Genomic DNA, 25,386 nt, shown 5'->3' with positions numbered 1-25,386 from the left:
ATCCACCATATACTGTGGGAAGGATCCCTCTACCACCCCCTTGATTGAGGGTATTGGTGGGTATCGCTTCTCGGCCTTTTGGCTAAGATCAAGTGTAGTATCTGTTCTTATCAGCTTAATATCTGATACGCTGCTCATTGAGTAGCTCATATATTAAACTGATTTTTGGAACTGGGCTGTGGAAAAGAGGCTTGCCTCGTCCCAGCCACGGGTTGCCTCGGTATAGCACTACCTCCGAGTGTGGCCCACTTCCCTTTTGGGGAAGACACATTTAATGAAAGGAAAAAATAATGACTATAGCATTCTCTTCTGTGCACAGGAGCCCTGCAGCTCCAAAGGGAAGGCGGAAAAAGACATGACGGGCCAAGGCGGCAACTGACACTGGCTGATTTGAAGCGTGCAAAGCAGTACCACAAGGACATAGGTGAGGGAGAGTTTACCACGGCAAGCGTATGCCTTTCAGGCATACTTACCTGACGCGGGAGGTACTGTGATCAAGGAGGCAGTCCTCTCAAGGCGAGGCCCTTTCATTGCACTTGGACTGGGTTGACCCTTGCGATTACCCCAAATGTGGGTAACTCGAGCGTATAATTTCTGGTAGTGGGGACCTGCGTTCGCGCTCGTCCCCGAAAAGCTGATGTAAAATATCTTGCCCTTAACCCCTGACTGACTAATGAATTGATCTTGATTTTGGAGTTGACCGTTAAACAGGGTGAACTGGAACTGGAACTGGAATGAAGAGAGAAGAAGAGCAGCAAGGGAAAAAGAAAGCAAAAAGCCATGGAAAGAAAGAGAGACAGACAGAAGTGGCCTGCGTGTTGGCAGAGAGATTTGGAGGAATAGAAGTGATTGTAAATGAAGGTGAGTTTTTGTGAGGATGTGAGTAGAGCTGTTGTAGATAGATGTGTGTGCTTTCTGCATTATTTTGTTCGTTTGTTTGCGAAAGAAAAGGAGAGGAAACCAAGCGGAGGAGTGACTGACTAACTAACCGACGGATGGACTAAGCAAAGAACGAACGATACATGGGCAAGAAAAGCATTTGTTTTAGAAACGTGAGTACATTGTCAACCATACCTGTGGCAGGCGAGGTTTTGTTGTCATGTATTTCTTATTGCGAGCGAGCGAGAGGAGGGAACGTTCGTTCCAGCGAGCGAGCAAACAAAGAGGCAGACGAGTAAGTAAAAATGTGGAACCTGTTGCCGCTTCGCTTCGTTTCAGTCACTTTGAATCCATCCGCCTCTATTAATCGTGGGAATGTTTTGACATGTCTTGAGGCCTTGAAAGTGCTGTAAAAGTGTGCGTGTTTTCCTATTTGTGATTCGTGGGAGCGTGCGAATGATTCGATGTCACGTACAAATGTGGAATTTGTCACAACAATGTGTTGAGATCTCGAGCGCGCGCCATCGCTCCTTCGTTTGCTCGCTCTCTTGCATTGGGAATGGATTTTGGCCACAAGCTCGGCAAGTTGTGGCAAAATGATTTCTCTCCTCCCTGTTATGTTAGTTTTTCTTTTACTCCTCACTCGTCTACGGGACGCCGTGAGTATCGGAAGCGGTTTACCCGGATAAAACGTTGAGAGAGTAAGCAAAGGAAAAAATGAAGCCTACAACACGGGGTATTCCCAGGCGGTCACCCATCCAAGTACTAACCCCGCCCGACAGGCTTAACTTCGGTGATCGGACGAGAACCGGTGCTTTCCCTGTGGTATGGTCGTAGACAAGGGAAAACAGCTGAAATTTGGCTGGTTATCGGTTATGTTTGATCTGTACTAGCCCTAATTGGTTACTCTAACCCTAAACCCCAACATCGTTACCCTAACCCTAACCCCAAAATCGTTACCCTAACCCTAAATTTGGTAGCCTAGACCCTAAGCCAAACGTCATCTCCTAGAGCCCGCGCACATCTTGAGAAGCGTCCATTTGAGGCAATATATCTCACTGGGGGTGGGTGGGGGGGGGGAGTATAGAGATAAATCAAGTTTGGTAAATATTCTAAAGAACACCATCTTGTTAGTTAAGTGTATGTGGCTGGCGTCTTAAAGTTACAATGAGAAGATTACCAACCGATGAGCCACTGGGTCCGTTTTTGGGACTCGCAAGGGCTTCTGGGGGCTACCTGCTACTATCCACCATATACTGTGGGAAGGATCCCTCTACCACCCCCTTGATTGAGGGTATTGGTGGGTATCGCTTCTCGGCCTTTTGGCTAAGATCAAGTGTAGTATCTGTTCTTATCAGCTTAATATCTGATACGCTGCTCATTGAGTAGCTCATATATTAAACTGATTTTTGGAACTGGGCTGTGGAAAAGAGGCTTGCCTCGTCCCAGCCACGGGTTGCCTCGGTATAGCACTACCTCCGAGTGTGGCCCACTTCCCTTTTGGGGAAGACACATTTAATGAAAGGAAAAATAATGACTATAGCATTCTCTTCTGTGCACAGGAGCCCTGCAGCTCCAAAGGGAAGGCGGAAAAAGACATGACGGGCCAAGGCGGCAACTGACACTGGCTGATTTGAAGCGTGCAAAGCAGTACCACAAGGACATAGGTGAGGGAGAGTTTTACCACGGCAAGCGTATGCCTTTCAGGCATACTTACCTGACGCGGGAGGTACTGTGATCAAGGAGGCAGTCCTCTCAAGGCGAGGCCCTTTCATTGCACTTGGACTGGGTTGACCCTTGCGATTACCCCAAATGTGGGTAACTCGAGCGTATAATTTCTGGTAGTGGGGACCTGCGTTCGCGCTCGTCCCCGAAAAGCTGATGTAAAATATCTTGCCCTTAACCCCTGACTGACTAATGAATTGATCTTGATTTTGGAGTTGACCGTTAAACAGGGTGAACTGGAACTGGAACTGGAATGAAGAGAGAAGAAGAGCAGCAAGGGAAAAAGAAAGCAAAAAGCCATGGAAAGAAAGAGAGACAGACAGAAGTGGCCTGCGTGTTGGCAGAGAGATTTGGAGGAATAGAAGTGATTGTAAATGAAGGTGAGTTTTTGTGAGGATGTGAGTAGAGCTGTTGTAGATAGATGTGTGTGCTTTCTGCATTATTTTGTTCGTTTGTTTGCGAAAGAAAAGGAGAGGAAACCAAGCGGAGGAGTGACTGACTAACTAACCGACGGATGGACTAAGCAAAGAACGAACGATACATGGGCAAGAAAAGCATTTGTTTTAGAAACGTGAGTACATTGTCAACCTACCTGTGGCAGGCGAGGTTTTGTTGTCATGTATTTCTTATTGCGAGCGAGCGAGAGGAGGGAACGTTCGTTCCAGCGAGCGAGCAAACAAAGAGGCAGACGAGTAAGTAAAAATGTGGAACCTGTTGCCGCTTCGCTTCGTTTCAGTCACTTTGAATCCATCCGCCTCTATTAATCGTGGGAATGTTTTGACATGTCTTGAGGCCTTGAAAGTGCTGTAAAAGTGTGCGTGTTTTCCTATTTGTGATTCGTGGGAGCGTGCGAATGATTCGATGTCACGTACAAATGTGGAATTTGTCACAACAATGTGTTGAGATCTCGAGCGCGCGCCATCGCTCCTTCGTTTGCTCGCTCTCTTGCATTGGGAAATGATTTTGGCCACAAGCTCGGCAAGTTGTGGCAAAATGATTTCTCTCCTCCCTGTTATGTTAGTTTTTCTTTTACTCCTCACTCGTCTACGGGACGCCGTGAGTATCGGAAGCGGTTTACCCGGATAAAACGTTGAGAGAGTAAGCAAAGGAAAAAATGAAGCCTACAACACGGGGTATTCCCAGGCGGTCACCCATCCAAGTACTAACCCCGCCCGACAGGGCTTAACTTCGGTGATCGGACGAGAACCGGTGCTTTCCCTGTGGTATGGTCGTAGACAAGGGAAAACAGCTGAAATTTGGCTGGTTATCGGTTATGTTTGATCTGTACTAGCCCTAATTTGGTTACTCTAACCCTAAACCCCAACATCGTTACCCTAACCCTAACCCCAAAATCGTTACCCTAACCCTAAATTTGGTAGCCTAGACCCTAAGCCAAACGTCATCTCCTAGAGCCCGCGCACATCTTGAGAAGCGTCCATTTGAGGCAATATATCTCACTGGGGGTGGGGTGGGGGGGGGGAGTATAGAGATAAATCAAGTTTGGTAAATATTCTAAAGAACACCATCTTGTTAGTTAAGTGTATGTGGCTGGCGTCTTAAAGTTACAATGAGAAGATTACCAACCGATGAGCCACTGGGTCCGTTTTTGGGACTCGCAAGGGCTTCTGGGGGCTACCTGCTACTATCCACCATATACTGTGGGAAGGATCCCTCTACCACCCCCTTGATTGAGGGTATTGGTGGGTATCGCTTCTCGGCCTTTTGGCTAAGATCAAGTGTAGTATCTGTTCTTATCAGCTTAATATCTGATACGCTGCTCATTGAGTAGCTCATATATTAAACTGATTTTTGGAACTGGGCTGTGGAAAAGAGGCTTGCCTCGTCCCAGCCACGGGTTGCCTCGGTATAGCACTACCTCCGAGTGTGGCCCACTTCCCTTTTGGGGAAGACACATTTAATGAAAGGAAAAATAATGACTATAGCATTCTCTTCTGTGCACAGGAGCCCTGCAGCTCCAAAGGGAAGGCGGAAAAAGACATGACGGGCCAAGGCGGCAACTGACACTGGCTGATTTGAAGCGTGCAAAGCAGTACCACAAGGACATAGGTGAGGGAGAGTTTTACCACGGCAAGCGTATGCCTTTCAGGCATACTTACCTGACGCGGGAGGTACTGTGATCAAGGAGGCAGTCCTCTCAAGGCGAGGCCCTTTCATTGCACTTGGACTGGGTTGACCCTTGCGATTACCCCAAATGTGGGTAACTCGAGCGTATAATTTCTGGTAGTGGGGACCTGCGTTCGCGCTCGTCCCCGAAAAGCTGATGTAAAATATCTTGCCCTTAACCCCTGACTGACTAATGAATTGATCTTGATTTTGGAGTTGACCGTTAAACAGGGTGAACTGGAACTGGAACTGGAATGAAGAGAGAAGAAGAGCAGCAAGGGAAAAAGAAAGCAAAAAGCCATGGAAAGAAAGAGAGACAGACAGAAGTGGCCTGCGTGTTGGCAGAGAGATTTGGAGGAATAGAAGTGATTGTAAATGAAGGTGAGTTTTTGTGAGGATGTGAGTAGAGCTGTTGTAGATAGATGTGTGTGCTTTCTGCATTATTTTGTTCGTTTGTTTGCGAAAGAAAAGGAGAGGAAACCAAGCGGAGGAGTGACTGACTAACTAACCGCGGATGGACTAAGCAAAGAACGAACGATACATGGGCAAGAAAAGCATTTGTTTTAGAAACGTGAGTACATTGTCAACCATACCTGTGGCAGGCGAGGTTTTGTTGTCATGTATTTCTTATTGCGAGCGAGCGAGAGGAGGGAACGTTCGTTCCAGCGAGCGAGCAAACAAAGAGGCAGACGAGTAAGTAAAAATGTGGAACCTGTTGCCGCTTCGCTTCGTTTCAGTCACTTTGAATCCATCCGCCTCTATTAATCGTGGGAATGTTTTGACATGTCTTGAGGCCTTGAAAGTGCTGTAAAAGTGTGCGTGTTTTCCTATTTGTGATTCGTGGGAGCGTGCGAATGATTCGATGTCACGTACAAATGTGGAATTTGTCACAACAATGTGTTGAGATCTCGAGCGCGCGCCATCGCTCCTTCGTTTGCTCGCTCTCTTGCATTGGGAAATGATTTTGGCCACAAGCTCGGCAAGTTGTGGCAAAATGATTTCTCTCCTCCCTGTTATGTTAGTTTTTCTTTTACTCCTCACTCGTCTACGGGACGCCGTGAGTATCGGAAGCGGTTTACCCGGATAAAACGTTGAGAGAGTAAGCAAAGGAAAAAATGAAGCCTACAACACGGGGTATTTCCCAGGCGGTCACCCATCCAAGTACTAACCCCGCCCGACAGGGCTTAACTTCGGTGATCGGACGAGAACCGGTGCTTTCCCTGTGGTATGGTCGTAGACAAGGGAAAACAGCTGAAATTTGGCTGGTTATCGGTTATGTTTGATCTGTACTAGCCCTAATTTGGTTACTCTAACCCTAAACCCCAACATCGTTACCCTAACCCTAACCCCAAAATCGTTACCCTAACCCTAAATTTGGTAGCCTAGACCCTAAGCCAAACGTCATCTCCTAGAGCCCGCGCACATCTTGAGAAGCGTCCATTTGAGGCAATATATCTCACTGGGGGTGGGGTGGGGGGGGGGAGTATAGAGATAAATCAAGTTTGGTAAATATTCTAAAGAACACCATCTTGTTAGTTAAGTGTATGTGGCTGGCGTCTTAAAGTTACAATGAGAAGATTACCAACCGATGAGCCACTGGGTCCGTTTTTGGGACTCGCAAGGGCTTCTGGGGGCTACCTGCTACTATCCACCATATACTGTGGGAAGGATCCCTCTACCACCCCCTTGATTGAGGGTATTGGTGGGTATCGCTTCTCGGCCTTTTGGCTAAGATCAAGTGTAGTATCTGTTCTTATCAGCTTAATATCTGATACGCTGCTCATTGAGTAGCTCATATATTAAACTGATTTTTGGAACTGGGCTGTGGAAAAGAGGCTTGCCTCGTCCCAGCCACGGGTTGCCTCGGTATAGCACTACCTCCGAGTGTGGCCCACTTCCCTTTTGGGGAAGACACATTTAATGAAAGGAAAAATAATGACTATAGCATTCTCTTCTGTGCACAGGAGCCCTGCAGCTCCAAAGGGAAGGCGGAAAAAGACATGACGGGCCAAGGCGGCAACTGACACTGGCTGATTTGAAGCGTGCAAAGCAGTACCACAAGGACATAGGTGAGGGAGAGTTTTACCACGGCAAGCGTATGCCTTTCAGGCATACTTACCTGACGCGGGAGGTACTGTGATCAAGGAGGCAGTCCTCTCAAGGCGAGGCCCTTTCATTGCACTTGGACTGGGTTGACCCTTGCGATTACCCCAAATGTGGGTAACTCGAGCGTATAATTTCTGGTAGTGGGGACCTGCGTTCGCGCTCGTCCCCGAAAAGCTGATGTAAAATATCTTGCCCTTAACCCCTGACTGACTAATGAATTGATCTTGATTTTGGAGTTGACCGTTAAACAGGGTGAACTGGAACTGGAACTGGAATGAAGAGAGAAGAAGAGCAGCAAGGGAAAAAGAAAGCAAAAAGCCATGGAAAGAAAGAGAGACAGACAGAAGTGGCCTGCGTGTTGGCAGAGAGATTTGGAGGAATAGAAGTGATTGTAAATGAAGGTGAGTTTTTGTGAGGATGTGAGTAGAGCTGTTGTAGATAGATGTGTGTGCTTTCTGCATTATTTTGTTCGTTTGTTTGCGAAAGAAAAGGAGAGGAAACCAAGCGGAGGAGTGACTGACTAACTAACCGACGGATGGACTAAGCAAAGAACGAACGATACATGGGCAAGAAAAGCATTTGTTTTAGAAACGTGAGTACATTGTCAACCATACCTGTGGCAGGCGAGGTTTTGTTGTCATGTATTTCTTATTGCGAGCGAGCGAGAGGAGGGAACGTTCGTTCCAGCGAGCGAGCAAACAAAGAGGCAGACGAGTAAGTAAAAATGTGGAACCTGTTGCCGCTTCGCTTCGTTTCAGTCACTTTGAATCCATCCGCCTCTATTAATCGTGGGAATGTTTTGACATGTCTTGAGGCCTTGAAAGTGCTGTAAAAGTGTGCGTGTTTTCCTATTTGTGATTCGTGGGAGCGTGCGAATGATTCGATGTCACGTACAAATGTGGAATTTGTCACAACAATGTGTTGAGATCTCGAGCGCGCGCCATCGCTCCTTCGTTTGCTCGCTCTCTTGCATTGGGAAATGATTTTGGCCACAAGCTCGGCAAGTTGTGGCAAAATGATTTCTCTCCTCCCTGTTATGTTAGTTTTTCTTTTACTCCTCACTCGTCTACGGGACGCCGTGAGTATCGGAAGCGGTTTACCCGGATAAAACGTTGAGAGAGTAAGCAAAGGAAAAAATGAAGCCTACAACACGGGGTATTCCCAGGCGGTCACCCATCCAAGTACTAACCCCGCCCGACAGGGCTTAACTTCGGTGATCGGACGAGAACCGGTGCTTTCCCTGTGGTATGGTCGTAGACAAGGGAAAACAGCTGAAATTTGGCTGGTTATCGGTTATGTTTGATCTGTACTAGCCCTAATTTGGTTACTCTAACCCTAAACCCCAACATCGTTACCCTAACCCTAACCCCAAAATCGTTACCCTAACCCTAAATTTGGTAGCCTAGACCCTAAGCCAAACGTCATCTCCTAGAGCCCGCGCACATCTTGAGAAGCGTCCATTTGAGGCAATATATCTCACTGGGGGTGGGGTGGGGGGGGGGAGTATAGAGATAAATCAAGTTTGGTAAATATTCTAAAGAACACCATCTTGTTAGTTAAGTGTATGTGGCTGGCGTCTTAAAGTTACAATGAGAAGATTACCAACCGATGAGCCACTGGGTCCGTTTTTGGGACTCGCAAGGGCTTCTGGGGGCTACCTGCTACTATCCACCATATACTGTGGGAAGGATCCCTCTACCACCCCCTTGATTGAGGGTATTGGTGGGTATCGCTTCTCGGCCTTTTGGCTAAGATCAAGTGTAGTATCTGTTCTTATCAGCTTAATATCTGATACGCTGCTCATTGAGTAGCTCATATATTAAACTGATTTTTGGAACTGGGCTGTGGAAAAGAGGCTTGCCTCGTCCCAGCCACGGGTTGCCTCGGTATAGCACTACCTCCGAGTGTGGCCCACTTCCCTTTTGGGGAAGACACATTTAATGAAAGGAAAAATAATGACTATAGCATTCTCTTCTGTGCACAGGAGCCCTGCAGCTCCAAAGGGAAGGCGGAAAAAGACATGACGGGCCAAGGCGGCAACTGACACTGGCTGATTTGAAGCGTGCAAAGCAGTACCACAAGGACATAGGTGAGGGAGAGTTTTACCACGGCAAGCGTATGCCTTTCAGGCATACTTACCTGACGCGGGAGGTACTGTGATCAAGGAGGCAGTCCTCTCAAGGCGAGGCCCTTTCATTGCACTTGGACTGGGTTGACCCTTGCGATTACCCCAAATGTGGGTAACTCGAGCGTATAATTTCTGGTAGTGGGGACCTGCGTTCGCGCTCGTCCCCGAAAAGCTGATGTAAAATATCTTGCCCTTAACCCCTGACTGACTAATGAATTGATCTTGATTTTGGAGTTGACCGTTAAACAGGGTGAACTGGAACTGGAACTGGAATGAAGAGAGAAGAAGAGCAGCAAGGGAAAAAGAAAGCAAAAAGCCATGGAAAGAAAGAGAGACAGACAGAAGTGGCCTGCGTGTTGGCAGAGAGATTTGGAGGAATAGAAGTGATTGTAAATGAAGGTGAGTTTTTGTGAGGATGTGAGTAGAGCTGTTGTAGATAGATGTGTGTGCTTTCTGCATTATTTTGTTCGTTTGTTTGCGAAAGAAAAGGAGAGGAAACCAAGCGGAGGAGTGACTGACTAACTAACCGACGGATGGACTAAGCAAAGAACGAACGATACATGGGCAAGAAAAGCATTTGTTTTAGAAACGTGAGTACATTGTCAACCATACCTGTGGCAGGCGAGGTTTTGTTGTCATGTATTTCTTATTGCGAGCGAGCGAGAGGAGGGAACGTTCGTTCCAGCGAGCGAGCAAACAAAGAGGCAGACGAGTAAGTAAAAATGTGGAACCTGTTGCCGCTTCGCTTCGTTTCAGTCACTTTGAATCCATCCGCCTCTATTAATCGTGGGAATGTTTTGACATGTCTTGAGGCCTTGAAAGTGCTGTAAAAGTGTGCGTGTTTTCCTATTTGTGATTCGTGGGAGCGTGCGAATGATTCGATGTCACGTACAAATGTGGAATTTGTCACAACAATGTGTTGAGATCTCGAGCGCGCGCCATCGCTCCTTCGTTTGCTCGCTCTCTTGCATTGGGAAATGATTTTGGCCACAAGCTCGGCAAGTTGTGGCAAATGATTTCTCTCCTCCCTGTTATGTTAGTTTTTCTTTTACTCCTCACTCGTCTACGGGACGCCGTGAGTATCGGAAGCGGTTTACCCGGATAAAACGTTGAGAGAGTAAGCAAAGGAAAAAATGAAGCCTACAACACGGGGTATTCCCAGGCGGTCACCCATCCAAGTACTACCCCCGCCCGACAGGGCTTAACTTCGGTGATCGGACGAGAACCGGTGCTTTCCCTGTGGTATGGTCGTAGACAAGGGAAAACAGCTGAAATTTGGCTGGTTATCGGTTATGTTTGATCTGTACTAGCCCTAATTTGGTTACTCTAACCCTAAACCCCAACATCGTTACCCTAACCCTAACCCCAAAATCGTTACCCTAACCCTAAATTTGGTAGCCTAGACCCTAAGCCAAACGTCATCTCCTAGAGCCCGCGCACATCTTGAGAAGCGTCCATTTGAGGCAATATATCTCACTGGGGGTGGGGTGGGGGGGGGGGAGTATAGAGATAAATCAAGTTTGGTAAATATTCTAAAGAACACCATCTTGTTAGTTAAGTGTATGTGGCTGGCGTCTTAAAGTTACAATGAGAAGATTACCAACCGATGAGCCACTGGGTCCGTTTTTGGGACTCGCAAGGGCTTCTGGGGGCTACCTGCTACTATCCACCATATACTGTGGGAAGGATCCCTCTACCACCCCCTTGATTGAGGGTATTGGTGGGTATCGCTTCTCGGCCTTTTGGCTAAGATCAAGTGTAGTAATCTGTTCTTATCAGCTTAATATCTGATACGCTGCTCATTGAGTAGCTCATATATTAAACTGATTTTTGGAACTGGGCTGTGGAAAAGAGGCTTGCCTCGTCCCAGCCACGGGTTGCCTCGGTATAGCACTACCTCCGAGTGTGGCCCACTTCCCTTTTGGGGAAGACACATTTAATGAAAGGAAAAATAATGACTATAGCATTCTCTTCTGTGCACAGGAGCCCTGCAGCTCCAAAGGGAAGGCGGAAAAAGACATGACGGGCCAAGGCGGCAACTGACACTGGCTGATTTGAAGCGTGCAAAGCAGTACCACAAGGACATAGGTGAGGGAGAGTTTTACCACGGCAAGCGTATGCCTTTCAGGCATACTTACCTGACGCGGGAGGTACTGTGATCAAGGAGGCAGTCCTCTCAAGGCGAGGCCCTTTCATTGCACTTGGACTGGGTTGACCCTTGCGATTACCCCAAATGTGGGTAACTCGAGCGTATAATTTCTGGTAGTGGGGACCTGCGTTCGCGCTCGTCCCCGAAAAGCTGATGTAAAATATCTTGCCCTTAACCCCTGACTGACTAATGAATTGATCTTGATTTTGGAGTTGACCGTTAAACAGGGTGAACTGGAACTGGAACTGGAATGAAGAGAGAAGAAGAGCAGCAAGGGAAAAAGAAAGCAAAAAGCCATGGAAAGAAAGAGAGACAGACAGAAGTGGCCTGCGTGTTGGCAGAGAGATTTGGAGGAATAGAAGTGATTGTAAATGAAGGTGAGTTTTTGTGAGGATGTGAGTAGAGCTGTTGTAGATAGATGTGTGTGCTTTCTGCATTATTTTGTTCGTTTGTTTGCGAAAGAAAAGGAGAGGAAACCAAGCGGAGGAGTGACTGACTAACTAACCGACGGATGGACTAAGCAAAGAACGAACGATACATGGGCAAGAAAAGCATTTGTTTTAGAAACGTGAGTACATTGTCAACCATACCTGTGGCAGGCGAGGTTTTGTTGTCATGTATTTCTTATTGCGAGCGAGCGAGAGGAGGGAACGTTCGTTCCAGCGAGCGAGCAAACAAAGAGGCAGACGAGTAAGTAAAAATGTGGAACCTGTTGCCGCTTCGCTTCGTTTCAGTCACTTTGAATCCATCCGCCTCTATTAATCGTGGGAATGTTTTGACATGTCTTGAGGCCTTGAAAGTGCTGTAAAAGTGTGCGTGTTTTCCTATTTGTGATTCGTGGGAGCGTGCGAATGATTCGATGTCACGTACAAATGTGGAATTTGTCACAACAATGTGTTGAGATCTCGAGCGCGCGCCATCGCTCCTTCGTTTGCTCGCTCTCTTGCATTGGGAAATGATTTTGGCCACAAGCTCGGCAAGTTGTGGCAAAATGATTTCTCTCCTCCCTGTTATGTTAGTTTTTCTTTTACTCCTCACTCGTCTACGGGACGCCGTGAGTATCGGAAGCGGTTTACCCGGATAAAACGTTGAGAGAGTAAGCAAAGGAAAAAATGAAGCCTACAACACGGGGTATTCCCAGGCGGTCACCCATCCAAGTACTAACCCCGCCCGACAGGGCTTAACTTCGGTGATCGGACGAGAACCGGTGCTTTCCCTGTGGTATGGTCGTAGACAAGGGAAAACAGCTGAAATTTGGCTGGTTATCGGTTATGTTTGATCTGTACTAGCCCTAATTTGGTTACTCTAACCCTAAACCCCAACATCGTTACCCTAACCCTAACCCCAAAATCGTTACCCTAACCCTAAATTTGGTAGCCTAGACCCTAAGCCAAACGTCATCTCCTAGAGCCCGCGCACATCTTGAGAAGCGTCCATTTGAGGCAATATATCTCACTGGGGGTGGGGTGGGGGGGGGGAGTATAGAGATAAATCAAGTTTGGTAAATATTCTAAAGAACACCATCTTGTTAGTTAAGTGTATGTGGCTGGCGTCTTAAAGTTACAATGAGAAGATTACCAACCGATGAGCCACTGGGTCCGTTTTTGGGACTCGCAAGGGCTTCTGGGGGCTACCTGCTACTATCCACCATATACTGTGGGAAGGATCCCTCTACCACCCCCTTGATTGAGGGTATTGGTGGGTATCGCTTCTCGGCCTTTTGGCTAAGATCAAGTGTAGTATCTGTTCTTATCAGCTTAATATCTGATACGCTGCTCATTGAGTAGCTCATATATTAAACTGATTTTTGGAACTGGGCTGTGGAAAAGAGGCTTGCCTCGTCCCAGCCACGGGTTGCCTCGGTATAGCACTACCTCCGAGTGTGGCCCACTTCCCTTTTGGGGAAGACACATTTAATGAAAGGAAAAATAATGACTATAGCATTCTCTTCTGTGCACAGGGCCCTGCAGCTCCAAAGGGAAGGCGGAAAAAGACATGACGGGCCAAGGCGGCAACTGACACTGGCTGATTTGAAGCGTGCAAAGCAGTACCACAAGGACATAGGTGAGGGAGAGTTTTACCACGGCAAGCGTATGCCTTTCAGGCATACTTACCTGACGCGGGAGGTACTGTGATCAAGGAGGCAGTCCTCTCAAGGCGAGGCCCTTTCATTGCACTTGGACTGGGTTGACCCTTGCGATTACCCCAAATGTGGGTAACTCGAGCGTATAATTTCTGGTAGTGGGGACCTGCGTTCGCGCTCGTCCCCGAAAAGCTGATGTAAAATATCTTGCCCTTAACCCCTGACTGACTAATGAATTGATCTTGATTTTGGAGTTGACCGTTAAACAGGGTGAACTGGAACTGGAACTGGAATGAAGAGAGAAGAAGAGCAGCAAGGGAAAAAGAAAGCAAAAAGCCATGGAAAGAAAGAGAGACAGACAGAAGTGGCCTGCGTGTTGGCAGAGAGATTTGGAGGAATAGAAGTGATTGTAAATGAAGGTGAGTTTTTGTGAGGATGTGAGTAGAGCTGTTGTAGATAGATGTGTGTGCTTTCTGCATTATTTTGTTCGTTTGTTTGCGAAAGAAAAGGAGAGGAAACCAAGCGGAGGAGTGACTGACTAACTAACCGACGGATGGACTAAGCAAAGAACGAACGATACATGGGCAAGAAAAGCATTTGTTTTAGAAACGTGAGTACATTGTCAACCATACCTGTGGCAGGCGAGGTTTTGTTGTCATGTATTTCTTATTGCGAGCGAGCGAGAGGAGGGAACGTTCGTTCCAGCGAGCGAGCAAACAAAGAGGCAGACGAGTAAGTAAAAATGTGGAACCTGTTGCCGCTTCGCTTCGTTTCAGTCACTTTGAATCCATCCGCCTCTATTAATCGTGGGAATGTTTTGACATGTCTTGAGGCCTTGAAAGTGCTGTAAAAGTGTGCGTGTTTTCCTATTTGTGATTCGTGGGAGCGTGCGAATGATTCGATGTCACGTACAAATGTGGAATTTGTCACAACAATGTGTTGAGATCTCGAGCGCGCGCCATCGCTCCTTCGTTTGCTCGCTCTCTTGCATTGGGAAATGATTTTGGCCACAAGCTCGGCAAGTTGTGGCAAAATGATTTCTCTCCTCCCTGTTATGTTAGTTTTTCTTTTACTCCTCACTCGTCTACGGGACGCCGTGAGTATCGGAAGCGGTTTACCCGGATAAAACGTTGAGAGAGTAAGCAAAGGAAAAAATGAAGCCTACAACACGGGGTATTCCCAGGCGGTCACCCATCCAAGTACTAACCCCGCCCGACAGGGCTTAACTTCGGTGATCGGACGAGAACCGGTGCTTTCCCTGTGGTATGGTCGTAGACAAGGGAAAACAGCTGAAATTTGGCTGGTTATCGGTTATGTTTGATCTGTACTAGCCCTAATTTGGTTACTCTAACCCTAAACCCCAACATCGTTACCCTAACCCTAACCCCAAAATCGTTACCCTAACCCTAAATTTGGTAGCCTAGACCCTAAGCCAAACGTCATCTCCTAGAGCCCGCGCACATCTTGAGAAGCGTCCATTTGAGGCAATATATCTCACTGGGGGTGGGGTGGGGGGGGGGAGTATAGAGATAAATCAAGTTTGGTAAATATTCTAAAGAACACCATCTTGTTAGTTAAGTGTATGTGGCTGGCGTCTTAAAGTTACAATGAGAAGATTACCAACCGATGAGCCACTGGGTCCGTTTTTGGGACTCGCAAGGGCTTCTGGGGGCTACCTGCTACTATCCACCATATACTGTGGGAAGGATCCCTCTACCACCCCCTTGATTGAGGGTATTGGTGGGTATCGCTTCTCGGCCTTTTGGCTAAGATCAAGTGTAGTATCTGTTCTTATCAGCTTAATATCTGATACGCTGCTCATTGAGTAGCTCATATATTAAACTGATTTTTGGAACTGGGCTGTGGAAAAGAGGCTTGCCTCGTCCCAGCCACGGGTTGCCTCGGTATAGCACTACCTCCGAGTGTGGCCCACTTCCCTTTTGGGGAAGACACATTTAATGAAAGGAAAAATAATGACTATAGCATTCTCTTCTGTGCACAGGAGCCCTGCAGCTCCAAAGGGAAGGCGGAAAAAGACATGACGGGCCAAGGCGGCAACTGACACTGGCTGATTTGAAGCGTGCAAAGCAGTACCACAAGGACATAGGTGAGGGAGAGTTTTACCACGGCAAGCGTATGCCTTTCAGGCATACTTACCTGACGCGGGAGGTACTGTGATCAAGGAGGCAGTCCTCTCAAGGCGAGGCCCTTTCATTGCACTTGGACTGGGTTGACCCTTGCGATTACCCCAAATGTGGGTAACTCGAGCGTATAATTTCTGGTAGTGGGGACCTGCGTTCGCGCTCGTCCCCGAAAAGCTGATGTAAAATATCTTGCCCTTAACCCCTGACTGACTAATGAATTGATCTTGATTTTGGAGTTGACCGTTAAACAGGGTGAACTGGAACTGGAACTGGAATGAAGAGAGAAGAAGAGCAGCAAGGGAAAAAGAAAGCAAAAAGCCATGGAAAGAAAGAGAGACAGACAGAAGTGGCCTGCGTGTTGGCAGAGAGATTTGGAGGAATAGAAGTGATTGTAAATGAAGGTGAGTTTTTGTGAGGATGTGAGTAGAGCTGTTGTAGATAGATGTGTGTGCTTTCTGCATTATTTTGTTCGTTTGTTTGCGAAAGAAAAGGAGAGGAAACCAAGCGGAGGAGTGACTGACTAACTAACCGACGGATGGACTAAGCAAAGAACGAACGATACATGGGCAAGAAAAGCATTTGTTTTAGAAACGTGAGTACATTGTCAACCATACCTGTGGCAGGCGAGGTTTTGTTGTCATGTATTTCTTATTGCGAGCGAGCGAGAGGAGGGAACGTTCGTTCCAGCGAGCGAGCAAACAAAGAGGCAGACGAGTAAGTAAAAATGTGGAACCTGTTGCCGCTTCGCTTCGTTTCAGTCACTTTGAATCCATCCGCCTCTATTAATCGTGGGAATGTTTTGACATGTCTTGAGGCCTTGAAAGTGCTGTAAAAGTGTGCGTGTTTTCCTATTTGTGATTCGTGGGAGCGTGCGAATGATTCGATGTCACGTACAAATGTGGAATTTGTCACAACAATGTGTTGAGATCTCGAGCGCGCGCCATCGCTCCTTCGTTTGCTCGCTCTCTTGCATTGGGAAATGATTTTGGCCACAAGCTCGGCAAGTTGTGGCAAAATGATTTCTCTCCTCCCTGTTATGTTAGTTTTTCTTTTACTCCTCACTCGTCTACGGGACGCCGTGAGTATCGGAAGCGGTTTACCCGGATAAAACGTTGAGAGAGTAAGCAAAGGAAAAAATGAAGCCTACAACACGGGGTATTCCCAGGCGGTCACCCATCCAAGTACTAACCCCGCCCGACAGGGCTTAACTTCGGTGATCGGACGAGAACCGGTGCTTTCCCTGTGGTATGGTCGTAGACAAGGGAAAACAGCTGAAATTTGGCTGGTTATCGGTTATGTTTGATCTGTACTAGCCCTAATTTGGTTACTCTAACCCTAAACCCCAACATCGTTACCCTAACCCTAACCCCAAAATCGTTACCCTAACCCTAAATTTGGTAGCCTAGACCCTAAGCCAAACGTCATCTCCTAGAGCCCGCGCACATCTTGAGAAGCGTCCATTTGAGGCAATATATCTCACTGGGGGTGGGGTGGGGGGGGGGAGTATAGAGATAAATCAAGTTTGGTAAATATTCTAAAGAACACCATCTTGTTAGTTAAGTGTATGTGGCTGGCGTCTTAAAGTTACAATGAGAAGATTACCAACCGATGAGCCACTGGGTCCGTTTTTGGGACTCGCAAGGGCTTCTGGGGGGCTACCTGCTACTATCCACCATATACTGTGGGAAGGATCCCTCTACCACCCCCTTGATTGAGGGTATTGGTGGGTATCGCTTCTCGGCCTTTTGGCTAAGATCAAGTGTAGTATCTGTTCTTATCAGCTTAATATCTGATACGCTGCTCATTGAGTAGCTCATATATTAAACTGATTTTTGGAACTGGGCTGTGGAAAAGAGGCTTGCCTCGTCCCAGCCACGGGTTGCCTCGGTATAGCACTACCTCCGAGTGTGGCCCACTTCCCTTTTGGGGAAGACACATTTAATGAAAGGAAAAATAATGACTATAGCATTCTCTTCTGTGCACAGGAGCCCTGCAGCTCCAAAGGGAAGGCGGAAAAAGACATGACGGGCCAAGGCGGCAACTGACACTGGCTGATTTGAAGCGTGCAAAGCAGTACCACAAGGACATAGGTGAGGGAGAGTTTTACCACGGCAAGCGTATGCCTTTCAGGCATACTTACCTGACGCGGGAGGTACTGTGATCAAGGAGGCAGTCCTCTCAAGGCGAGGCCCTTTCATTGCACTTGGACTGGGTTGACCCTTGCGATTACCCCAAATGTGGGTAACTCGAGCGTATAATTTCTGGTAGTGGGGACCTGCGTTCGCGCTCGTCCCCGAAAAGCTGATGTAAAATATCTTGCCCTTAACCCCTGACTGACTAATGAATTGATCTTGATTTTGGAGTTGACCGTTAAACAGGGTGAACTGGAACTGGAACTGGAATGAAGAGAGAAGAAGAGCAGCAAGGGAAAAAGAAAGCAAAAAGCCATGGAAAGAAAGAGAGACAGACAGAAGTGGCCTGCGTGTTGGCAGAGAGATTTGGAGGAATAGAAGTGATTGTAAATGAAGGTGAGTTTTTGTGAGGATGTGAGTAGAGCTGTTGTAGATAGATGTGTGTGCTTTCTGCATTATTTTGTTCGTTTGTTTGCGAAAGAAAAGGAGAGGAAACCAAGCGGAGGAGTGACTGACTAACTAACCGACGGATGGACTAAGCAAAGAACGAACGATACATGGGCAAGAAAAGCATTTGTTTTAGAAACGTGAGTACATTGTCAACCATACCTGTGGCAGGCGAGGTTTTGTTGTCATGTATTTCTTATTGCGAGCGAGCGAGAGGAGGGAACGTTCGTTCCAGCGAGCGAGCAAACAAAGAGGCAGACGAGTAAGTAAAAATGTGGAACCTGTTGCCGCTTCGCTTCGTTTCAGTCACTTTGAATCCATCCGCCTCTATTAATCGTGGGAATGTTTTGACATGTCTTGAGGCCTTGAAAGTGCTGTAAAAGTGTGCGTGTTTTCCTATTTGTGATTCGTGGGAGCGTGCGAATGATTCGATGTCACGTACAAATGTGGAATTTGTCACAACAATGTGTTGAGATCTCGAGCGCGCGCCATCGCTCCTTCGTTTGCTCGCTCTCTTGCATTGGGAAATGATTTTGGCCACAAGCTCGGCAAGTTGTGGCAAAATGATTTCTCTCCTCCCTGTTATGTTAGTTTTTCTTTTACTCCTCACTCGTCTACGGGACGCCGTGAGTATCGGAAGCGGTTTACCCGGATAAAACGTTGAGAGAGTAAGCAAAGGAAAAAATGAAGCCTACAACACGGGGTATTCCCAGGCGGTCACCCATCCAAGTACTAACCCCGCCCGACAGGGCTTAACTTCGGTGATCGGACGAGAACCGGTGCTTTCCCTGTGGTATGGTCGTAGACAAGGGAAAACAGCTGAAATTTGGCTGGTTATCGGTTATGTTTGATCTGTACTAGCCCTAATTTGGTTACTCTAACCCTAAACCCCAACATCGTTACCCTAACCCTAACCCCAAAATCGTTACCCTAACCCTAAATTTGGTAGCCTAGACCCTAAGCCAAACGTCATCTCCTAGAGCCCGCGCACATCTTGAGAAGCGTCCATTTGAGGCAATATATCTCACTGGGGGTGGGGTGGGGGGGGGGAGTATAGAGATAAATCAAGTTTGGTAAATATTCTAAAGAACACCATCTTGTTAGTTAAGTGTATGTGGCTGGCGTCTTAAAGTTACAATGAGAAGATTACCAACCGATGAGCCACTGGGTCCGTTTTTGGGACTCGCAAGGGCTTCTGGGGGCTACCTGCTACTATCCACCATATACTGTGGGAAGGATCCCTCTACCACCCCCTTGATTGAGGGTATTGGTGGGTATCGCTTCTCGGCCTTTTGGCTAAGATCAAGTGTAGTATCTGTTCTTATCAGCTTAATATCTGATACGCTGCTCATTGAGTAGCTCATATATTAAACTGATTTTTGGAACTGGGCTGTGGAAAAGAGGCTTGCCTCGTCCCAGCCACGGGTTGCCTCGGTATAGCACTACCTCCGAGTGTGGCCCACTTCCCTTTTGGGGAAGACACATTTAATGAAAGGAAAAATAATGACTATAGCATTCTCTTCTGTGCACAGGAGCCCTGCAGCTCCAAAGGGAAGGCGGAAAAAGACATGACGGGCCAAGGCGGCAACTGACACTGGCTGATTTGAAGCGTGCAAAGCAGTACCACAAGGACATAGGTGAGGGAGAGTTTTACCACGGCAAGCGTATGCCTTTCAGGCATACTTACCTGACGCGGGAGGTACTGTGATCAAGGAGGCAGTCCTCTCAAGGCGAGGCCCTTTCATTGCACTTGGACTGGGTTGACCCTTGCGATTACCCCAAATGTGGGTAACTCGAGCGTATAATTTCTGGTAGTGGGGACCTGCGTTCGCGCTCGTCCCCGAAAAGCTGATGTAAAATATCTTGCCCTTAACCCCTGACTGACTAATGAATTGATCTTGATTTTGGAGTTGACCGTTAAACAGGGTGAACTGGAACTGGAACTGGAATGAAGAGAGAAGAAGAGCAGCAAGGGAAAAAGAAAGCAAAAAGCCATGGAAAGAAAGAGAGACAGACAGAAGTGGCCTGCGTGTTGGCAGAGAGATTTGGAGGAATAGAAGTGATTGTAAATGAAGGTGAGTTTTTGTGAGGATGTGAGTAGAGCTGTTGTAGATAGATGTGTGTGCTTTCTGCATTATTTTGTTCGTTTGTTTGCGAAAGAAAAGGAGAGGAAACCAAGCGGAGGAGTGACTGACTAACTAACCGACGGATGGACTAAGCAAAGAACGAACGATACATGGGCAAGAAAAGCATTTGTTTTAGAAACGTGAGTACATTGTCAACCATACCTGTGGCAGGCGAGGTTTTGTTGTCATGTATTTCTTATTGCGAGCGAGCGAGAGGAGGGAACGTTCGTTCCAGCGAGCGAGCAAACAAAGAGGCAGACGAGTAAGTAAAAATGTGGAACCTGTTGCCGCTTCGCTTCGTTTCAGTCACTTTGAATCCATCCGCCTCTATTAATCGTGGGAATGTTTTGACATGTCTTGAGGCCTTGAAAGTGCTGTAAAAGTGTGCGTGTTTTCCTATTTGTGATTCGTGGGAGCGTGCGAATGATTCGATGTCACGTACAAATGTGGAATTTGTCACAACAATGTGTTGAGATCTCGAGCGCGCGCCATCGCTCCTTCGTTTGCTCGCTCTCTTGCATTGGGAAATGATTTTGGCCACAAGCTCGGCAAGTTGTGGCAAAATGATTTCTCTCCTCCCTGTTATGTTAGTTTTTCTTTTACTCCTCACTCGTCTACGGGACGCCGTGAGTATCGGAAGCGGTTTACCCGGATAAAACGTTGAGAGAGTAAGCAAAGGAAAAAATGAAGCCTACAACACGGGGTATTCCCAGGCGGTCACCCATCCAAGTACTAACCCCGCCCGACAGGGCTTAACTTCGGTGATCGGACGAGAACCGGTGCTTTCCCTGTGGTATGGTCGTAGACAAGGGAAAACAGCTGAAATTTGGCTGGTTATCGGTTATGTTTGATCTGTACTAGCCCTAATTTGGTTACTCTAACCCTAAACCCCAACATCGTTACCCTAACCCTAACCCCAAAATCGTTACCCTAACCCTAAATTTGGTAGCCTAGACCCTAAGCCAAACGTCATCTCCTAGAGCCCGCGCACATCTTGAGAAGCGTCCATTTGAGGCAATATATCTCACTGGGGGTGGGGTGGGGGGGGGGAGTATAGAGATAAATCAAGTTTGGTAAATATTCTAAAGAACACCATCTTGTTAGTTAAGTGTATGTGGCTGGCGTCTTAAAGTTACAATGAGAAGATTACCAACCGATGAGCCACTGGGTCCGTTTTTGGGACTCGCAAGGGCTTCTGGGGGCTACCTGCTACTATCCACCATATACTGTGGGAAGGATCCCTCTACCACCCCCTTGATTGAGGGTATTGGTGGGTATCGCTTCTCGGCCTTTTGGCTAAGATCAAGTGTAGTATCTGTTCTTATCAGCTTAATATCTGATACGCTGCTCATTGAGTAGCTCATATATTAAACTGATTTTTGGAACTGGGCTGTGGAAAAGAGGCTTGCCTCGTCCCAGCCACGGGTTGCCTCGGTATAGCACTACCTCCGAGTGTGGCCCACTTCCCTTTTGGGGAAGACACATTTAATGAAAGGAAAAATAATGACTATAGCATTCTCTTCTGTGCACAGGAGCCCTGCAGCTCCAAAGGGAAGGCGGAAAAAGACATGACGGGCCAAGGCGGCAACTGACACTGGCTGATTTGAAGCGTGCAAAGCAGTACCACAAGGACATAGGTGAGGGAGAGTTTTACCACGGCAAGCGTATGCCTTTCAGGCATACTTACCTGACGCGGGAGGTACTGTGATCAAGGAGGCAGTCCTCTCAAGGCGAGGCCCTTTCATTGCACTTGGACTGGGTTGACCCTTGCGATTACCCCAAATGTGGGTAACTCGAGCGTATAATTTCTGGTAGTGGGGACCTGCGTTCGCGCTCGTCCCCGAAAAGCTGATGTAAAATATCTTGCCCTTAACCCCTGACTGACTAATGAATTGATCTTGATTTTGGAGTTGACCGTTAAACAGGGTGAACTGGAACTGGAACTGGAATGAAGAGAGAAGAAGAGCAGCAAGGGAAAAAGAAAGCAAAAAGCCATGGAAAGAAAGAGAGACAGACAGAAGTGGCCTGCGTGTTGGCAGAGAGATTTGGAGGAATAGAAGTGATTGTAAATGAAGGTGAGTTTTTGTGAGGATGTGAGTAGAGCTGTTGTAGATAGATGTGTGTGCTTTCTGCATTATTTTGTTCGTTTGTTTGCGAAAGAAAAGGAGAGGAAACCAAGCGGAGGAGTGACTGACTAACTAACCGACGGATGGACTAAGCAAAGAACGAACGATACATGGGCAAGAAAAGCATTTGTTTTAGAAACGTGAGTACATTGTCAACCATACCTGTGGCAGGCGAGGTTTTGTTGTCATGTATTTCTTATTGCGAGCGAGCGAGAGGAGGGAACGTTCGTTCCAGCGAGCGAGCAAACAAAGAGGCAGACGAGTAAGTAAAAATGTGGAACCTGTTGCCGCTTCGCTTCGTTTCAGTCACTTTGAATCCATCCGCCTCTATTAATCGTGGGAATGTTTTGACATGTCTTGAGGCCTTGAAAGTGCTGTAAAAGTGTGCGTGTTTTCCTATTTGTGATTCGTGGGAGCGTGCGAATGATTCGATGTCACGTACAAATGTGGAATTTGTCACAACAATGTGTTGAGATCTCGAGCGCGCGCCATCGCTCCTTCGTTTGCTCGCTCTCTTGCATTGGGAAATGATTTTGGCCACAAGCTCGGCAAGTTGTGGCAAAATGATTTCTCTCCTCCCTGTTATGTTAGTTTTTCTTTTACTCCTCACTCGTCTACGGGACGCCGTGAGTATCGGAAGCGGTTTACCCGGATAAAACGTTGAGAGAGTAAGCAAAGGAAAAAATGAAGCCTACAACACGGGGTATTCCCAGGCGGTCACCCATCCAAGTACTAACCCCGCCCGACAGGGCTTAACTTCGGTGATCGGACGAGAACCGGTGCTTTCCCTGTGGTATGGTCGTAGACAAGGGAAAACAGCTGAAATTTGGCTGGTTATCGGTTATGTTTGATCTGTACTAGCCCTAATTTGGTTACTCTAACCCTAAACCCCAACATCGTTACCCTAACCCTAACCCCAAAATCGTTACCCTAACCCAAATTTGGTAGCCTAGACCCTAAGCCAAACGTCATCTCCTAGAGCCCGCGCACATCTTGAGAAGCGTCCATTTGAGGCAATATATCTCACTGGGGGTGGGGTGGGGGGGGGGAGTATAGAGATAAATCAAGTTTGGTAAATATTCTAAAGAACACCATCTTGTTAGTTAAGTGTATGTGGCTGGCGTCTTAAAGTTACAATGAGAAGATTACCAACCGATGAGCCACTGGGTCCGTTTTTGGGACTCGCAAGGGCTTCTGGGGGCTACCTGCTACTATCCACCATATACTGTGGGAAGGATCCCTCTACCACCCCCTTGATTGAGGGTATTGGTGGGTATCGCTTCTCGGCCTTTTGGCTAAGATCAAGTGTAGTATCTGTTCTTATCAGCTTAATATCTGATACGCTGCTCATTGAGTAGCTCATATATTAAACTGATTTTTGGAACTGGGCTGTGGAAAAGAGGCTTGCCTCGTCCCAGCCACGGGTTGCCTCGGTATAGCACTACCTCCGAGTGTGGCCCACTTCCCTTTTGGGGAAGACACATTTAATGAAAGGAAAAATAATGACTATAGCATTCTCTTCTGTGCACAGGAGCCCTGCAGCTCCAAAGGGAAGGCGGAAAAAGACATGACGGGCCAAGGCGGCAACTGACACTGGCTGATTTGAAGCGTGCAAAGCAGTACCACAAGGACATAGGTGAGGGAGAGTTTTACCACGGCAAGCGTATGCCTTTCAGGCATACTTACCTGACGCGGGAGGTACTGTGATCAAGGAGGCAGTCCTCTCAAGGCGAGGCCCTTTCATTGCACTTGGACTGGGTTGACCCTTGCGATTACCCCAAATGTGGGTAACTCGAGCGTATAATTTCTGGTAGTGGGGACCTGCGTTCGCGCTCGTCCCCGAAAAGCTGATGTAAAATATCTTGCCCTTAACCCCTGACTGACTAATGAATTGATCTTGATTTTGGAGTTGACCGTTAAACAGGGTGAACTGGAACTGGAACTGGAATGAAGAGAGAAGAAGAGCAGCAAGGGAAAAAGAAAGCAAAAAGCCATGGAAAGAAAGAGAGACAGACAGAAGTGGCCTGCGTGTTGGCAGAGAGATTTGGAGGAATAGAAGTGATTGTAAATGAAGGTGAGTTTTTGTGAGGATGTGAGTAGAGCTGTTGTAGATAGATGTGTGTGCTTTCTGCATTATTTTGTTCGTTTGTTTGCGAAAGAAAAGGAGAGGAAACCAAGCGGAGGAGTGACTGACTAACTAACCGACGGATGGACTAAGCAAAGAACGAACGATACATGGGCAAGAAAAGCATTTGTTTTAGAAACGTGAGTACATTGTCAACCATACCTGTGGCAGGCGAGGTTTTGTTGTCATGTATTTCTTATTGCGAGCGAGCGAGAGGAGGGAACGTTCGTTCCAGCGAGCGAGCAAACAAAGAGGCAGACGAGTAAGTAAAAATGTGGAACCTGTTGCCGCTTCGCTTCGTTTCAGTCACTTTGAATCCATCCGCCTCTATTAATCGTGGGAATGTTTTGACATGTCTTGAGGCCTTGAAAGTGCTGTAAAAGTGTGCGTGTTTTCCTATTTGTGATTCGTGGGAGCGTGCGAATGATTCGATGTCACGTACAAATGTGGAATTTGTCACAACAATGTGTTGAGATCTCGAGCGCGCGCCATCGCTCCTTCGTTTGCTCGCTCTCTTGCATTGGGAAATGATTTTGGCCACAAGCTCGGCAAGTTGTGGCAAAATGATTTCTCTCCTCCCTGTTATGTTAGTTTTTCTTTTACTCCTCACTCGTCTACGGGACGCCGTGAGTATCGGAAGCGGTTTACCCGGATAAAACGTTGAGAGAGTAAGCAAAGGAAAAAATGAAGCCTACAACACGGGGTATTCCCAGGCGGTCACCCATCCAAGTACTAACCCCGCCCGACAGGGCTTAACTTCGGTGATCGGACGAGAACCGGTGCTTTCCCTGTGGTATGGTCGTAGACAAGGGAAAACAGCTGAAATTTGGCTGGTTATCGGTTATGTTTGATCTGTACTAGCCCTAATTTGGTTACTCTAACCCTAAACCCCAACATCGTTACCCTAACCCTAACCCCAAAATCGTTACCCTAACCCTAAATTTGGTAGCCTAGACCCTAAGCCAAACGTCATCTCCTAGAGCCCGCGCACATCTTGAGAAGCGTCCATTTGAGGCAATATATCTCACTGGGGGTGGGGTGGGGGGGGGGAGTATAGAGATAAATCAAGTTTGGTAAATATTCTAAAGAACA

At 47.3% G+C, this 25,386-nt stretch overlaps 36 non-coding genes across 36 annotated transcripts; 24 read left to right on the top strand and 12 right to left on the bottom strand.

Moving 5' to 3' along the window:
- Window positions 1-62: 62 nt before the first annotated feature.
- LOC148739036 (U2 spliceosomal RNA) lies at window positions 63-254 on the top strand. The gene has a single exon (XR_015997662.1). It is a non-coding gene; the product is annotated as a U2 spliceosomal RNA (small nuclear RNA).
- Window positions 255-465: 211 nt separating this feature from the next.
- Window positions 466-629, top strand: LOC148739035 (U1 spliceosomal RNA). The gene has a single exon (XR_015997858.1). It is a non-coding gene; the product is annotated as a U1 spliceosomal RNA (small nuclear RNA).
- A 971-nt stretch (window positions 630-1,600) lies between these two features.
- LOC148739034 (5S ribosomal RNA) lies at window positions 1,601-1,718 on the bottom strand. Its single transcript, XR_015997467.1, has one exon. It is a non-coding gene; the product is annotated as a 5S ribosomal RNA (ribosomal RNA).
- A 467-nt stretch (window positions 1,719-2,185) lies between these two features.
- LOC148739033 (U2 spliceosomal RNA) lies at window positions 2,186-2,377 on the top strand. Its single transcript, XR_015997661.1, has one exon. It is a non-coding gene; the product is annotated as a U2 spliceosomal RNA (small nuclear RNA).
- A 211-nt stretch (window positions 2,378-2,588) lies between these two features.
- Window positions 2,589-2,752, top strand: LOC148739032 (U1 spliceosomal RNA). The gene has a single exon (XR_015997857.1). It is a non-coding gene; the product is annotated as a U1 spliceosomal RNA (small nuclear RNA).
- A 970-nt stretch (window positions 2,753-3,722) lies between these two features.
- LOC148739031 (5S ribosomal RNA) lies at window positions 3,723-3,841 on the bottom strand. Its single transcript, XR_015998159.1, has one exon. It is a non-coding gene; the product is annotated as a 5S ribosomal RNA (ribosomal RNA).
- A 469-nt stretch (window positions 3,842-4,310) lies between these two features.
- On the top strand, window positions 4,311-4,502 carry LOC148739030 (U2 spliceosomal RNA). Its single transcript, XR_015997659.1, has one exon. It is a non-coding gene; the product is annotated as a U2 spliceosomal RNA (small nuclear RNA).
- A 211-nt stretch (window positions 4,503-4,713) lies between these two features.
- On the top strand, window positions 4,714-4,877 carry LOC148739029 (U1 spliceosomal RNA). Its single transcript, XR_015997856.1, has one exon. It is a non-coding gene; the product is annotated as a U1 spliceosomal RNA (small nuclear RNA).
- A 970-nt stretch (window positions 4,878-5,847) lies between these two features.
- Window positions 5,848-5,967, bottom strand: LOC148739028 (5S ribosomal RNA). Its single transcript, XR_015998219.1, has one exon. It is a non-coding gene; the product is annotated as a 5S ribosomal RNA (ribosomal RNA).
- Window positions 5,968-6,436: 469 nt separating this feature from the next.
- Window positions 6,437-6,628, top strand: LOC148739027 (U2 spliceosomal RNA). The gene has a single exon (XR_015997658.1). It is a non-coding gene; the product is annotated as a U2 spliceosomal RNA (small nuclear RNA).
- Window positions 6,629-6,839: 211 nt separating this feature from the next.
- LOC148739026 (U1 spliceosomal RNA) lies at window positions 6,840-7,003 on the top strand. The gene has a single exon (XR_015997855.1). It is a non-coding gene; the product is annotated as a U1 spliceosomal RNA (small nuclear RNA).
- A 971-nt stretch (window positions 7,004-7,974) lies between these two features.
- Window positions 7,975-8,093, bottom strand: LOC148739025 (5S ribosomal RNA). Its single transcript, XR_015998158.1, has one exon. It is a non-coding gene; the product is annotated as a 5S ribosomal RNA (ribosomal RNA).
- Window positions 8,094-8,562: 469 nt separating this feature from the next.
- On the top strand, window positions 8,563-8,754 carry LOC148739024 (U2 spliceosomal RNA). The gene has a single exon (XR_015997657.1). It is a non-coding gene; the product is annotated as a U2 spliceosomal RNA (small nuclear RNA).
- A 211-nt stretch (window positions 8,755-8,965) lies between these two features.
- On the top strand, window positions 8,966-9,129 carry LOC148739023 (U1 spliceosomal RNA). The gene has a single exon (XR_015997854.1). It is a non-coding gene; the product is annotated as a U1 spliceosomal RNA (small nuclear RNA).
- A 970-nt stretch (window positions 9,130-10,099) lies between these two features.
- Window positions 10,100-10,218, bottom strand: LOC148739022 (5S ribosomal RNA). The gene has a single exon (XR_015997955.1). It is a non-coding gene; the product is annotated as a 5S ribosomal RNA (ribosomal RNA).
- A 470-nt stretch (window positions 10,219-10,688) lies between these two features.
- On the top strand, window positions 10,689-10,881 carry LOC148739021 (U2 spliceosomal RNA). The gene has a single exon (XR_015997731.1). It is a non-coding gene; the product is annotated as a U2 spliceosomal RNA (small nuclear RNA).
- A 211-nt stretch (window positions 10,882-11,092) lies between these two features.
- On the top strand, window positions 11,093-11,256 carry LOC148739020 (U1 spliceosomal RNA). Its single transcript, XR_015997853.1, has one exon. It is a non-coding gene; the product is annotated as a U1 spliceosomal RNA (small nuclear RNA).
- A 971-nt stretch (window positions 11,257-12,227) lies between these two features.
- LOC148739019 (5S ribosomal RNA) lies at window positions 12,228-12,346 on the bottom strand. The gene has a single exon (XR_015998157.1). It is a non-coding gene; the product is annotated as a 5S ribosomal RNA (ribosomal RNA).
- Window positions 12,347-12,815: 469 nt separating this feature from the next.
- Window positions 12,816-13,007, top strand: LOC148739018 (U2 spliceosomal RNA). Its single transcript, XR_015997656.1, has one exon. It is a non-coding gene; the product is annotated as a U2 spliceosomal RNA (small nuclear RNA).
- A 210-nt stretch (window positions 13,008-13,217) lies between these two features.
- On the top strand, window positions 13,218-13,381 carry LOC148739017 (U1 spliceosomal RNA). The gene has a single exon (XR_015997852.1). It is a non-coding gene; the product is annotated as a U1 spliceosomal RNA (small nuclear RNA).
- A 971-nt stretch (window positions 13,382-14,352) lies between these two features.
- On the bottom strand, window positions 14,353-14,471 carry LOC148739016 (5S ribosomal RNA). Its single transcript, XR_015998156.1, has one exon. It is a non-coding gene; the product is annotated as a 5S ribosomal RNA (ribosomal RNA).
- A 469-nt stretch (window positions 14,472-14,940) lies between these two features.
- On the top strand, window positions 14,941-15,132 carry LOC148739015 (U2 spliceosomal RNA). Its single transcript, XR_015997655.1, has one exon. It is a non-coding gene; the product is annotated as a U2 spliceosomal RNA (small nuclear RNA).
- Window positions 15,133-15,343: 211 nt separating this feature from the next.
- Window positions 15,344-15,507, top strand: LOC148739014 (U1 spliceosomal RNA). The gene has a single exon (XR_015997851.1). It is a non-coding gene; the product is annotated as a U1 spliceosomal RNA (small nuclear RNA).
- Window positions 15,508-16,478: 971 nt separating this feature from the next.
- LOC148739013 (5S ribosomal RNA) lies at window positions 16,479-16,597 on the bottom strand. The gene has a single exon (XR_015998155.1). It is a non-coding gene; the product is annotated as a 5S ribosomal RNA (ribosomal RNA).
- A 470-nt stretch (window positions 16,598-17,067) lies between these two features.
- LOC148739012 (U2 spliceosomal RNA) lies at window positions 17,068-17,259 on the top strand. Its single transcript, XR_015997654.1, has one exon. It is a non-coding gene; the product is annotated as a U2 spliceosomal RNA (small nuclear RNA).
- A 211-nt stretch (window positions 17,260-17,470) lies between these two features.
- On the top strand, window positions 17,471-17,634 carry LOC148739011 (U1 spliceosomal RNA). The gene has a single exon (XR_015997850.1). It is a non-coding gene; the product is annotated as a U1 spliceosomal RNA (small nuclear RNA).
- A 971-nt stretch (window positions 17,635-18,605) lies between these two features.
- On the bottom strand, window positions 18,606-18,724 carry LOC148739010 (5S ribosomal RNA). Its single transcript, XR_015998154.1, has one exon. It is a non-coding gene; the product is annotated as a 5S ribosomal RNA (ribosomal RNA).
- A 469-nt stretch (window positions 18,725-19,193) lies between these two features.
- LOC148739009 (U2 spliceosomal RNA) lies at window positions 19,194-19,385 on the top strand. The gene has a single exon (XR_015997653.1). It is a non-coding gene; the product is annotated as a U2 spliceosomal RNA (small nuclear RNA).
- A 211-nt stretch (window positions 19,386-19,596) lies between these two features.
- LOC148739008 (U1 spliceosomal RNA) lies at window positions 19,597-19,760 on the top strand. The gene has a single exon (XR_015997849.1). It is a non-coding gene; the product is annotated as a U1 spliceosomal RNA (small nuclear RNA).
- Window positions 19,761-20,731: 971 nt separating this feature from the next.
- Window positions 20,732-20,850, bottom strand: LOC148739007 (5S ribosomal RNA). The gene has a single exon (XR_015998153.1). It is a non-coding gene; the product is annotated as a 5S ribosomal RNA (ribosomal RNA).
- Window positions 20,851-21,319: 469 nt separating this feature from the next.
- LOC148739006 (U2 spliceosomal RNA) lies at window positions 21,320-21,511 on the top strand. The gene has a single exon (XR_015997652.1). It is a non-coding gene; the product is annotated as a U2 spliceosomal RNA (small nuclear RNA).
- A 211-nt stretch (window positions 21,512-21,722) lies between these two features.
- Window positions 21,723-21,886, top strand: LOC148739005 (U1 spliceosomal RNA). Its single transcript, XR_015997847.1, has one exon. It is a non-coding gene; the product is annotated as a U1 spliceosomal RNA (small nuclear RNA).
- A 971-nt stretch (window positions 21,887-22,857) lies between these two features.
- LOC148739004 (5S ribosomal RNA) lies at window positions 22,858-22,976 on the bottom strand. Its single transcript, XR_015998152.1, has one exon. It is a non-coding gene; the product is annotated as a 5S ribosomal RNA (ribosomal RNA).
- Window positions 22,977-23,444: 468 nt separating this feature from the next.
- On the top strand, window positions 23,445-23,636 carry LOC148739003 (U2 spliceosomal RNA). Its single transcript, XR_015997651.1, has one exon. It is a non-coding gene; the product is annotated as a U2 spliceosomal RNA (small nuclear RNA).
- A 211-nt stretch (window positions 23,637-23,847) lies between these two features.
- On the top strand, window positions 23,848-24,011 carry LOC148739002 (U1 spliceosomal RNA). The gene has a single exon (XR_015997846.1). It is a non-coding gene; the product is annotated as a U1 spliceosomal RNA (small nuclear RNA).
- Window positions 24,012-24,982: 971 nt separating this feature from the next.
- LOC148739001 (5S ribosomal RNA) lies at window positions 24,983-25,101 on the bottom strand. The gene has a single exon (XR_015998151.1). It is a non-coding gene; the product is annotated as a 5S ribosomal RNA (ribosomal RNA).
- Between the last annotated feature and the right edge of the window lie 285 nt (window positions 25,102-25,386).

This window comes from Stylophora pistillata, chromosome 2 (assembly GCF_964205215.1).
Source record: "Stylophora pistillata chromosome 2, jaStyPist1.2, whole genome shotgun sequence".
NCBI lineage: Eukaryota > Metazoa > Cnidaria > Anthozoa > Scleractinia > Pocilloporidae > Stylophora > Stylophora pistillata.
The sequence above is the reverse complement of the archived record's forward strand: the minus strand, read 5'-3'. Positions and strand labels throughout refer to the sequence as shown.